The sequence below is a fragment of the Arvicola amphibius genome, chromosome 7 (assembly GCF_903992535.2).
Source record: "Arvicola amphibius chromosome 7, mArvAmp1.2, whole genome shotgun sequence".
Lineage (NCBI taxonomy): Eukaryota > Metazoa > Chordata > Mammalia > Rodentia > Cricetidae > Arvicola > Arvicola amphibius.
In genome coordinates, this window is record NC_052053.1 from 69,983,956 (window position 1) to 69,997,363 (window position 13,408).

Sequence of the window (13,408 nt, forward strand, 5' to 3'; positions counted from 1 at the left end):
AATAAAGGGGCACAGGGAGAGCAAGACAGGAACATGCACACATGGTAAAGGAAAATTATGTAGGTACATTATACACAAACTCAAACCCTATTTTCATCTGACAGGAAGATCTGCCACAAATGTCCTTCTGTCTGTAGTGCGATCTCTGTCCTATCAAAATTGACGTCCCCCTCCTCAAAAATCTAGTTTACAGCTCACCTTTCACCAGAGCCTCAATATAAACTCTTATTCACCTAAGAAGTGCTTCTGAAGCGCAGCAGAAAAGCCACTGCAGCCATAGGTTACTGTTTCACTCTTCAGTTTGACTTTGCACCTATAGGTAAGGCATACAGGACCACGGTTAACATGATGTGCCATGATGCTGGCTTTCATTCCTATTTGTCTGTTGAACAAATTAAGAGTCTATAACTTCAGGTTGATGAAAGTGTTCTAAAATTAAATAGGATTCTATTTTTTTTTTTTTTTTTTTTTTTGGTTTTTCGAGACAGGGTTTCTCTGCAGCTTTTTTTTTTTTTTAGAGCCTGTCCTGGAACTAGCTCTTGTAGACCAGGCTGGCCTCGAACTCACAGAGATCCACCTGCCTCTGCCTCCCGAGTGCTGGGATTAAAGGTGTGCGCCACCACCGCCCGGCTTAAATAGGATTCTAAATAACTGTGAACACACCAACACTGGATACCACTGCATAACAAGAGTTTACGCTATATGAATTCTGCTATTAAAAACACATTTTGGGCCAATAAGACGGCTCAGTGAATAAAGGTACAGCAGCAGAGAAAGAAGGGGTGGGGAGACAACTCAGTGATGAAGAGCACTACTGCTCTTCAGAGGCTTGGGATTTGGTACCCAGTGGCGGCTCACAACCATTCACAACTCTGCTCATACAAATGAAAATAAAAATAAAAGAATAAATTTTTTGTTTTTTAAGAAGAAACCCAGTATGGTGGTGTATACCTTTAATTCCCACACTGGAGAAGCAGAGACAGACATGACATCTCTGCGAGTTTAACACCAGCCTGGTCTACAGAGAGTTCTAGGATGTCCAGGGCTACATGAAGAGACCATGTTTTTGTTTGTTTGTTTGTTTGGTTGGTTGGTTGGTTTTTCAAGACAGAGTTTCTCTGTGGCTTTGGAGCCTGTCCGGAACTAGTTCTTGTAGACCAGGCTGTCCTCGAACTCACAGAGATCCGTCTGCCTCTGCCTCCCGAGTGCTGGGATTAAAGGCGTGCGCCACCACCGCCTGGCTGTTTTTCTTTTTTTTTAAAAAAAAAAAAAGAAAGAAAAAGCAAAGAGAGAGAGACAGAAAAGAAAATAATACAATCTGACACTTTAAGTGACCTACAACAAAAATCTGAGTTTCTTTTTTTAAAAAATATTTATTTATTTATTTATTATTTGTTTATTTATTATGTATACAATATTCTTTCTGTGTGTATGCCTGAAGGCCAGAAGAGGGCACTAGACCTCATTACAGATGGTTGTGAGCCACCAAGTGGTTGCTGGGAATTGAACTCAGGACCTTTGGAAGAATAGGCAATGCTCTTAACTGCTGAGCCATCTCTCCAGCCCCCTGAGTTTTCTTTGAACACTAAAAAATTAAAAACCAGGGTTAACCATAATCTGGCTGGAAAATCAATTTGCATTTCAGCTTCTGAGAAGGAAACCTCTTAGTACTTGTAATAAATAGATTGAGCTGGGTGGTGGTGGCGCACAGCTTTAATCCCAGCAGAAGCAAGTGGATCTCTGTGAGTTCAAGGCCAGCCTGGTCTACAGAGTAAGTTTCAGGACAGCCAAGGATGTTACATAGAGAAACCCCATCTTGAAAAACCAAAAATAAATAAATTGATTGATTGAACCTACTATCATTATGTCATTCTGCCTTACATGTGGTGTCATTGTTAGTACTCAGGCATCTGTACTGGCCTGCCCTTGGGGTTCTGACAGGCTATGTCCTCAGCTGCAGCCACTAAGAGCACCTGCTGTGCACATTCACTATGTTCCCATCTTTCTCTGTCTGTCTGTCTCTCCTTCTCTCCCTCTCTCCCACCCCCCCTTCTCCTCTTCTCTTCTCTTCTCTTCTCTTCTCTTCTCTTCTCTTCTCTTCTCTTCTCTTCTCTTCTCTTCTCTTCTGCTGCTCCTGTCTGGAGGCCGGTCTCGGCCTCCCCTTCCCTTTTCTCTAATAAAAATCCCTCCATGTGACCTCTATTGCCTAGCATCTTTCTCTCTTGCACCACTTTTTAATACAGGTGTCAAGTCAGATCATGAGAGTGTGTATATGTGTCTTGGTGGCAAGAGGTTAACATCAAGTGTCTTGTCCTATCATTCTCCACCTCATTTTTTTTTTCTTTTTTGATTTTTCAAGACAGGGTCCCTCTGTATAGCCCTGGTTGTCCTGGAACTCACTCTGTGGACCAGGCTGGCCTCGAACTCAGAGATCCTCCTCTGCCAAGTGCTGGGATCAAAGGCATGTGCCACCACCACCTGACATTCTCTACCCCAAATTTTAACACTAAATCTCTTACCAAACCTGGAGCTTGCTGATTTGGTATACTCACTAACTAGCAAGCTATGGGGACTCTCCTGGTCTCTATCTCTCCCTTCTCCCGACAAGCCCTGGCACTTAGGGTATGGGGATTCAAACTCAGGTCCTCATGCCTGCATGGTAAGCACTGTACCATGCAAGCCGTCTCCCCAGCTCCTCAATTCAGGATTTAGCTAGAGTACACGTCTGCTCACAGCTCCCATCACAGCAGGTGGTACGCAGGGCAGCCGCCACGTCCTTCCCATGAACGTATCATTAACTGCACACCAATGAGAAGCTCACAAAAGATGCAAGAAAAAAAAGAAACTTGGAAATTTAATTTTTTAATTAAAAGCTTTAAGTTAAAGACCTGAAATTATGAAAAACCCCTTTTCTGATAAAGGAAAACAAAAGAAAAAGTATATTGACTGATAGCAAACCTTGTCTGTCAGAAATGAACCTCAGGGGATCAGACAGCCAGGAGCCAGGAGCAGGTTTCTAATAGTGGACCTGGTTCTGATTTATTCTGGGATCCCAACCAAGTGGATTACTTCTTTGGGCCTCAGTTTCTTCATCTGAAAATAAAGGGATAGAATTAGACAAAATTCCTAAATGAGACCCATAGGTAAGTCACAGCAATACATCCACTAATGAGTAACACAAAGAATAACCTACCTTCAAATTAAAAGTTACACCATATAATTCTGAGTTCTAGACCAGACAGGGATAGGTAATAAGTTCAAGCACACTGGGGCTTTAAAGCAAGACCCTGTCTCCAAAAAGCCTGCAATGTGCTTTAAATGTATATGGAAGACTGCCTTTTTGCTCTTTGAGAGTTCTTTGTAGCTATGGCTGGCTAGAAACTTACTGTATAGACCAGGCTGGCCTCGAATTCAGAGATCTGCCTGCCTCAGCCTCCTGAATGCTGTGATTAAAGGTGTGCGCCACCAAACTCAGCTTGAGGAATGAACTAGCTATAAATGCTGCCAGCAATCCTTTGATAATGAAGCCATTATCAAATCAAAATTTTCACAAGATTGATCACTGGGCCTCTTTCCCCAAACCAACCACCACAACTTCCAATCTAAGAGGAAGTCAGGCTCTGGAACCTGGAAACTTCTGGAAAGAGTTCTTCACATAGACAGAAAGCTCTGCCAAGACACCACACCACATAAGGACATGAATTTACAAGTACAGTTCAGGATGGGGGATTACCAGGCATTTTCAGCCCCATTCTACATGGCCCACTGGCTGATTGTGGTGAGATGGCTCTCCAACCTGAGGCTAAAAACAGTCTTTCAACCATAATCTGTGACCAGGAACCAAGAGACAAGGTAGATGTCACCAGAGAAAGAGATGAGGAGGGTAGCCAACTCTGGTAAGCACAGAGAAAGGATGTGCTTTCCATAGAGAGCTGATTTTATTTACACTGATCATGTATGCAGGCTCTCAGCTGGAAAATCTCAGTTAAAATGCCAGGAGGTTCAGAGCCCATTCACAAGCTTTCCAGAACACATGCAGTTGCCATGGTAACCCTGACATTATATTTCTTGATGTTGGACATATAAAATTAACAACCATGAAGCATTCAATGCATTTTTGGGTCATCAATTTATAGCAAAACCAATCTGAGTTTGGATTTAGCCTCCCTCTTAGATAAACAAAGGACCAGCTGACGGTAGTACCCAGCTCATCCTATGCATAAGCACAGAGCTCCACACTTGAGAAAATGCTCATATGAGAAAAAATAAGAACTCAAGGAACCAGACTTCATCATATATCATCATATGGCTGATGATATATCCTATGCCAGAAAAATGAAATATTTTATGCCAGATCAATGAAATTTTCATTGTTTAAAAAAATATGTTATAATCCGTATTTCTAAGATTCAAGCTTGTTTATTAGAAAGTCAAAGGAAAAGCAAACCCTTTCAAAGAACACCCAAGTAATTCATTAGAGGATATTACTTCACAATAAATAAGACAATTCTTCAAATGTCAGAACTGTCATTAACAAGATACAAAGTTTTATTTCTTAGATTCAGTGAGCTATTCAAATCATAATTTACTTTGATTTTGGATATTCATAAATACTTAAAATATATAAAGGCATGCTTTTTAAAGTCCCTTACCTTTGTATAACCCACCATCTGAACTCATAGATGAAAACCAAAATATCAGGCACAAACTGCAAAGGCATCTTCAGTTTCACATCTGAGGGAAGCCCACTGCACCAGAAACTAAGAGCTGCTGCAGGACAAGCCTGTACTAGCCAAGGCACTCACAAAATTGCCTGCATCTAATCACAGAACCGAGGGTCCTGAGGCATATTAGACCCACCATCTCCTCCTTCAGCTCAGAGGCAGCAGGCAGCAGTGTGAAAGGAAGCGGGTGGCTTCCATATTAACAGGGCTTTGCTAACCGCTGCATTGCAGTCTTTCTAAAAGCTACCAACCTCAGAAGCAAAGGCGCTGGAGACAGATTTCTCGGCAGAGGGAGCTACCTTTGGATCCACAAAGATTTTTTTAAGGATCTTAAAAAAATGTTACAAACTTCTAGACGTATTTCTGGGTTTTCAACCTGTTTCCTAAAGGCTGCCTGGTTTGTGCTTTATTCTGGGGTATGGCTGGGACAACTGACTGAGCCAGATAACAATGCTGAAATGAATGAAACGTGCATAGTGACACAGTCTTTAATGTTCCTGCTGCCTGTGAGGACTCTGCACACCAAGACTGTCAGCTTCTATGTTCCTGCTGAGAAGCTCTGAGAATGAACCACAGCTTAAAAAAACGCCAACAAGTCAGTATGTCTAGCTCCTGCACAAGTGGCTTTCATCTGGACACCCCAGCTACCTTCCCATATTTGTAAAAACTACCATGTGGTCAGAGGACCTGAAATACTAAACCACTGACCATGCAATTAAATTTAGAAAAAGAGACTTTAATGGTAGCAGTTTCTTAAATTGCTTTTTACACTGCATTAATAAATCTGTTTATTCATGGATTCATTTAATGAACACTATGTATTATATGGAAAGGGAATGTGAATGACAGTTTAACATTATGGTGGTTACAAACCATTCAATGAGAATGCAACTGAGGAACAAGTCATTCCAAGTGTGAGGACAGTGGTATGGTCAGGGCCAGCACACTGCAGGGAGAACAGGAGCTATTCTGGAGATCAAAGAGGGATCAGGACAAGGTCCTGTAAGGAAGAAACCTAGGATGGATGAAGGAGGAAAGATGAGAGAATGGATACTCCAGACAGCTGTGTGGGAAAACAGGTCCTCAGTAAGAGTTTGTGAGCTCCACTCTAATGTTAGGGCCTGACCCCTCTACACTCACAGCAGCATCCCTGAGCAGCTCTGTGCATCCACAGTTGACAAAGTATCAGAGTTTCTTGTATCTCAGGCATACACTTGCCCAAGACTCATGAGGATCAAATGGCAGGGCCAAAATGTGAGCCTAGCAGGCAGCTCTGTGCCATGCAGTCCTACTCTAGTGCCCTCAGCCGGCTTAACAGCTGGCTTCTGTTGATTCTGGTGACAGACCAGAAGGGATTCCTGTGCACAGTGGCTTCTTCTCAGATGTATTTTGTTCTATTGTGAATCTGTAGTCCAGTATGATGAACAGGCAGTTAATAAAAAAACTAGGTGAATGAATAAACAAACTGAAGCTCTGCTAATCACTCCCACACACTCCTGAAGGTATCATGAAAACACCCCTTCTTCACCTCCCATATCTACCTAACTGTGCTTTAACCACAGGCTCAACTTCAGAAACATTTCAGAAACTCCTTTCCCAAGGCCCCTTCTCCTGTTATCTCCAGGGTTTCCACACTGTGCTTGTGGCATACAGTTCTATGTGTACTGTATGAGGCTGTGGCTGCCACTCACAGAAGACACACCATCAGTCTCACAGCTGCAGTCTCACTGGATGGCCTATAACCACCATAATGATAAACTCAATTGTTGTCTGTGAGGTAACTTGTAGTATCATTTTTACCTGACAGATAGGGAAACTGAGGCACAAAAGCCCTAATTATAGTCTAAATGGGAGCCAGGATTGAAACCCAGACCCTGAGCCATTTGCTAATCAGCCATTTCCTGCTTTTTTGGGCATGCATAGGCCTCACTGATACTAACTAGGAAAAGAGGATGTTGGCCTTTCAGGGAACTTTTAAGAACTTTTTATTTACTTGTTTTGTTTTTTGTTTTTTGAGACAGAATTTCTCTGTGTAGCCCTGGCTGTCCTGGAACTCATTCTGTAGACCAAGTTGGCCTCGAACTTACACAGGAGATCTGCCTCCTGAGTGCTGGGATTAAAGGCGTGTGCCACCAATGTCTAGCAAGAACATTTTCCAACCTTCCTGCTCTGCCTCATTCCAAGCAAGACATGAATAAATGGACACAGCCCCATCACACAGTGCATCTGGTCAACAATGGGCTGCTATAGGACTGTGGTCCTGGGACCACAGCCACAGTCTGTGGTCGTTGTCCTGATGTAAGCACTCTATGATGCTCTCACTCTTCAATCACGGGCCCATTCTGCACACATATCCTCCATCCTTTTTGGATGCATGACTGTTGATTCGACTCACTAGTGAATTCCTGACTGACCTGGAAAATCTCACAGCACGTATGAAATGAGCAGAGACAGCAGGAGGAAATGCCTTTTTGCCATCACTGTGCTTTAGAGACTCACTGGAGTAGTTAAACCCTCACAGGAGCTTTCATCACCTGTTGTTGGGCAAATTTAGGTGCCACTCTGGGCGCTCCCCACTGAAGTCCCAGTAGAGCTTTACCTTTCAAGTCAGGGATCAAGGATTATGCTCTGTAGTTGTCCTAATCCCACCAGCTACAGGCAACTGTAGCACAGTTCAATTAATCCACTGAACTGGCCAGTCCAAAGCAGCCCAATGAAGCCAGGCCCTGTGCTCGAACCTGAATGGGATTTCCGAGGAGAATACTGCAGGGACAGGCCAGTGTCTTAGATCAAACTTTTGATATAAGCTTCCTGGGGACACTTCCACAGGTGGAGCCAACAACTAATCAGTATACAATACATGGGGATGGAAAGAGGCTGGCAGAAAACATAACCTGTCCCCAGTGCTAGTGCTGGTCAATAAGAGGCACTCATCTCGTGGTCCTTCATTCCACCTTAAGTTTCACCACTGGAAAGCTTAGAATAGGGAAGTTCAGTGTGGATGTGCCTGGGCTGCACGGGTCTGTGGTAGTGGCGTCCTGCTACCTCTACTTTACAGAGGACTACAACTGAGGAATAACTTTCTGAGTGTGCCAACGTTCAAGCCGTGCACCTTCACTTTAACTCTGATGCGGCATGACCCTTGTTCAGAGAACAGCACTCGCTCCTCTGGTCTATACTGTAGGCAGACCAGAAAGGCCCCTCACCACTCTGGTGTGACTCTTCTCAAGCAACTGCTCCTGTGCTAAATCCCAGGTTCCTTGACCAGGAAAGAAATGAGACACACACTATCAACCCTATGGAGATGATGTAACTCTCAGCTAACAATGTATATGAAAGGCCCTTGAAAGGACAAACTGTCTCAAAATGTTGAGCACAATGGTTACAAAATACAACTGTAAAACTCAGTCATCTTTGCAAGTCTAACTTAGTTTAAATATATGAGAGACCTTGGAATGACGACAGCATTCCCACTTAACCCTGTTTGCAAGTAACCATGAAGTCAAAGGAATACCTCCATATTCTGACATCATTACTTAAAAGTCAGAATTTACAATGAAAGAAAATTCTGCAATGCAAACTACTTTTTAAATTCTGTGTACCTGTTCAATGACGAGGTACTGTAGAAGGAGCCATTTGTAGTGATGAGGTGAGCAGGCCTGCTTTTCATCCTACTTGGCTCCCACACGGCTAGCTTTACACCCGAAATAACAACACACAAATTGTATTCATTTAAACACTGCCTGGCCCATTAGCTCTAGCCTCTTACTGGCTAACTCTCACATCTTGTTTAACCCATCTCTAATAATCTGTGTAGCACAAGGTGGTGGCTTACTGAGAAAGACCTGGTGGCTGGCCTCATGGCGACTGTCTCACTGCCTTCTTTCTCCCAGCATTCTGTTCTGTCTTCCCCACCTACCTATGTTCTGACTTATCAGGCCAAGCAGTTTCCTTTATTAATTAACCAATGAAATACTAATCAGGTTCTTTAGATACTTAGAGATTATATTCAGTATAGATAGATAATCTTCAACCTCTTCAAAGAGCTGTAGATGGCCTTTAATCTAACTCATAGTTCTGTGGTAGTAAGACACAATTGCTACTGGCAACACCGATCTATTCCCGAGAGAATGTTGAGCACCAAAGACACTCCACCTGGAGCCTTTCTTCTTGGCAGAACTGGCCTTTGGGCAAAGAAATGCCCATACCTCAACCACTGACAAAGATACAGAGTATCCGTAAATGGATAAAACAGGACTGTCATATCCTGCCAAGACTGGGTAAGATAGTTTTGAAAAGTTTCTTGCCTTTGAAAATGGTACGTCAGTTACATTAGGCCTTAGCCAAAGTTGGTTGCTTCAACGCTGCAAATGTGACTTTGGGTGATTGCCCAGGTAGCCAGTTGTCTCTGATTTGTTGCATGTTTTGGAAGTTGTTTGATTGCACTTCCTAATTCTCAGGTAACATTATTTCCCTTCTCAGATCTTCCATGGGGTTAAAGACTAGATAATTGTAGCTACTTTTCTCTAATGACTTGGCCAAGTTATTTATTATACAAGACTTAAGCTAGTTAGAATAGGATATTTGTTCTTATTGTATATAATTTTGTAGTAGGTTTAGAACTCTCTTACTTAAACAAAAGGGGAAGGTGTTGCAGGAACTCCTTCTACTCCTTCAGCCAATAGCTGCTGAGATACCAGCCCATTGGGGCATGGTCTCTCTTTCTTTAAAAAAGCAGCAACTGCCCTCCGCTCTCTCTCTGGCTTCCAGCTCCGCTTCCAGAGGCAACTAGGCTCCATTCCTGATTGCACAGAGAGCTGTTGTCTGGGTTGGTGATCTATAAGTTTTTTCCCCCTTAAATAAATAACCATTCTATTAATCATATTTCCAAGCTGGTGTGGGATTGTTTGTGACTTATGCCTTCAAGGTACTATCTAGGATACTCTAAAATATGGGCTACATTCACTAATTTTTTTTCAGAAACTTGAAATTTCCAAATTATAGGGTACTTATTTCTAAGAATAGAACTGCCAATGTGCATTACTAGTAACATGGTCATGGAGGATCTCAAGAATATTATGTTAAGAGAGACACTCCAGAAGCATTCTACACATAGTTTTAAAAGTTGAAGCAGGGTATAGGACGGTGGTATTCATGGGCCTGTGATAGACCTACCTATGTATATATGGTGGGGGAGAATTGTCTGTAATCTGTCAATCATGTTTTAAATAAAACGCTGATTGGCCAGGCAGGAAGTAAAGGTGGGAAAACCAGACAGGAAGTAGAAAGATGTAATGAGAACAGGAGAATTCTGGGAAGGAGGAAGCTGGTTCCTCCCACTCCTGCCCAGACCACCGAAGCAGCAGGATGTGATCTGCCCCACTGAAAAAAGGTACTGAGCCACATGGCTAACATAGATCAGAAAAATGGGTTAATCAAGATGTGAGAGTTAGCCAGTAACAGGCTAGAACTAACGGGCCAATCAGCTTTATAAATTATAGAGATCTCTGTGTATTTCTTTGGGGCTTTCCAGCTGTGGGGTACCAGGCGGGACAGAAACACAAACAGGCAGGCCTGGCCCCTTTATGTTACATATATATGGACTAGTTACGACACACACACACACACACCCATTCTCTGTCATGTTATTTTTCAAAAGGAAGAGGACGAAGTTGTTGTGGCAGTCCAGTCACTGTACTCCTTCCCAGTGAGGAAGGAGAAATTACTCATATTAACTGTACAGAAAGAAAAAGAAAAAAACAAGCTATGCCAACAACTTTTAATCACAGCTGACAATTAACTATTATAAACTGTAGCTAAGAACCCTGTACTTGGCTCACCCAAGCACCCTGCCAGAATTACGAGCAGCAGCATCTCTATTAAGAGTGAAAGCACAGAAATGGGTGGTAGAGCATGCCTTTGATCACAGCGATATGAAGGTAAGGATCTCTTGAGTTCAAGGTCAGTCTGGTCTAAAACGTGAGTTCCAGGACAGCCGGGGCCACACAGAGAAACCCTGTCTCCAAAACCAGAAACAAAACACAAAAGGAACAAAACACAGGAAAAGAGCTCCTGGTATTGTCCCTAGGGAGCCTAGGCAGGACCCACTCCCTCCACATCGTTACCTGGGAGGGGTATGGGAATCTCTAAAGGCCACTACAGCATGCCATGCAGACCTTCCCCAGTGCAGAATAAAGTAACTTGCCAAACAACTATTAAGATGCACAACTGAAGGGATATTTGGAGCAGCTGCAAAAGCTCTATTAGGGATAACAAAATGGGTAAGTGAATCTCAAACTCTTTAAGGTTAAACACTCACTAGGGTGAAGTTTAATAACACAACAACAGACTACAGTAATGAAGTGACTTCTCAAACTTTTCCATCAAAGCACCCCCAAGGCACAGGAGACAAAACCCTGAAGGCAAGCACTTTGAGGCAACTCAACTGATAGGAATACTTGTTTTTCTTATTAAAAAGTCACACAGAGTTTACAATGAACTATATCCCTCAAATCTCTCCCCCTGACATTCTTACATTCTTGTAAACAGAGACAATGGAAGATGCTCTTCCCTCCCACTAGCTTGCCTTCTTGCTTTACTTGCTCTTTGTATTCCAGAGACAAAGCCACACACCACTCTGGTACTGGGTCCTTGGTCGTCCTCCTCTCCTTCTTGCTCCACCCCTTCCAGGGTACAGGCTGGTGGCAGTGAACCCCAATTCTCCCATATCCAATGACCATATCAGTATCTCCAACTAAGCACCAAAAGGCAACTCGCATTTAGCAGGTCAAACACTGAACCCAGGGTCCCCTTCCCTCCCATCTGCCTCCAGTCATCCCCGCTCTGATAAACAGTACCATACAATCACTCAGATCAAAAATGTACCCCTTTCTCACACACCCCCACCCTCAGAACCAAGAACCAAACAGACACCAAACACTCTCTCTGCTCCTCTGCCTGAAACATTCTGCTTTCAGGTCTTTCTCATGGCTTCCTTGCCCTCAACTCTTTCAGTCCAGACTCAAATACCATCCACTCAGAAAGACTTGGCAAATGTACTAAGAGAGAAGCCTCTGCCTGCAGCCTAATCGTGATCCTGCTTTATCTTCTTTGCTAATGCCACTCTTTAGTATTAACTAATTTACTGTTTGATGACCATTCCTTCATTCCCTAAAAAAATCAACTTCAAGAAGACCAGAATTTGGACTTACCAAATTGTTCCCAACCAAGAACAGAACTTGATTCCTCATGGAGACTCAATATATGCTTAGTGATTCTATGCAGAGCCTTATTTTAACACCGGTCTTTTATTAAAATGAAAACACAACTTCTCAACAGAAAAAAATCTACATAGCACAGACCTCACAAACATGTTTATGTGGTGTCTCAGCAGCAGTCACAGGAGTACAGAAGACCACAGCATTATATTAAGTACAGAAAACTGGAAACAACCTATATGTCCAACAATACAGAACTGAGTCAAGAAACCATGACACAACCATTACATAACCAACCACATATTAAGAAATACCTCTGGCTTCAACCCTAGACAAAGAACTGCAGGCAAGAAAGAAATGCTGAGAGCAGAAGTGGTCTTTATGGAGAAAAGCACAGCAATTGATTATCTAATACCAAATGGTCAGGCCTGAACATATATACATATAAGTAACATTATACATCCTGAGAAGTTTATACTTAATTTAGGAAAATATGCACACACATATACACATCTGTAATAAATAGAGAGAGAGAGAGAGGCCTTGAATTTTAAAGAAAAGGGCTAGACAGGTGGTAAATTCCTTTAATCCCAGCACCCAGGAGGCAGAGGCAGGCAATATTTATGTTTGGAGCTAGCCTGGTCTACCCACAGAGGTCCAGAACTACATAGTGAGACCCTGTTTTGGGGGAAAAAATGAAAAGAAAGAGGGAAGAAGGAAGGAAGGAAGGGAGAGAGGGAGGGAGGGAAGAAGGAAGAGGTATGTGGGAGGACTTGGAGAGAGGAAGGAGAAGGGGTAAATTATATGATTATACAATAACCTCAAAAATACTAAAAAGAAAATAATATCAATAATTTAAATAAACTACCTCTGAAGGGCTGCCATATAGCTCACTGGTACAGCACTTTCTAAGTGTGCCCTGTGTTCTAGCTCCAGCATGGGAGGAGGAAACGATAAGAACATATGTCTTAGTTAGGGTTTCAATTGCTGTGAAGACACACCTTGACCATGGCAACTCTTATAAAAGAAAAACATTCAATTGAGGTGGCTTACATTTTCAGAGGTTTAGTCCAATATCATCATGGTACGTCATTGATGGCATGCAGAGAGACATGGTGCTGGAGAAGGCGCTAAGAGTTCTATATCTTGACCTGTAGGCAACAGGAAGTGGTTTGCCTCACTAGGTGTGGCTTGAGCATATAGCATATATAAGTCCTCAAAGCCCACCTCCACAGTGACACACTTCCTCCAACAAGACCAAACCCCACTCCCTTTAGGGGCCATTTTAAGCCATCACAACATATTTTACTTATTATTATTATTATTATTATTATTTGTGACTGTACATGTGTATGTACAAAAATGCATGACGGTCAAAGGACAACTTTGTGGAGTCAGTTTTTTCCTTCTATCTTTACATGGGTTCCAGGAACCAAACTTAGGTCACCAGGCTTGCTCAGAAAGCAT

The 13,408-nt window shown here is 42.6% G+C and overlaps 1 protein-coding gene across 4 annotated transcripts in view; it reads right to left on the reverse strand.

The window, feature by feature from the left end:
• Traf3 (TNF receptor associated factor 3) overlaps positions 1-13,408 on the reverse strand; it is a 107,543-nt gene that overhangs the window by 60,480 nt on the left and 33,655 nt on the right. For 3 of the 4 annotated variants that reach the window (XM_038336726.1, XM_038336725.1, XM_038336727.1), the window contains exon 2: positions 2,959-3,093. The exons of the other annotated variant lie outside the window; for it this stretch is intronic. The gene's annotated coding sequence lies outside the window, so the exon portion shown is untranslated. The remainder of the gene's footprint in view (positions 1-2,958; positions 3,094-13,408) is intronic. 4 annotated transcript variants of the gene reach the window in all.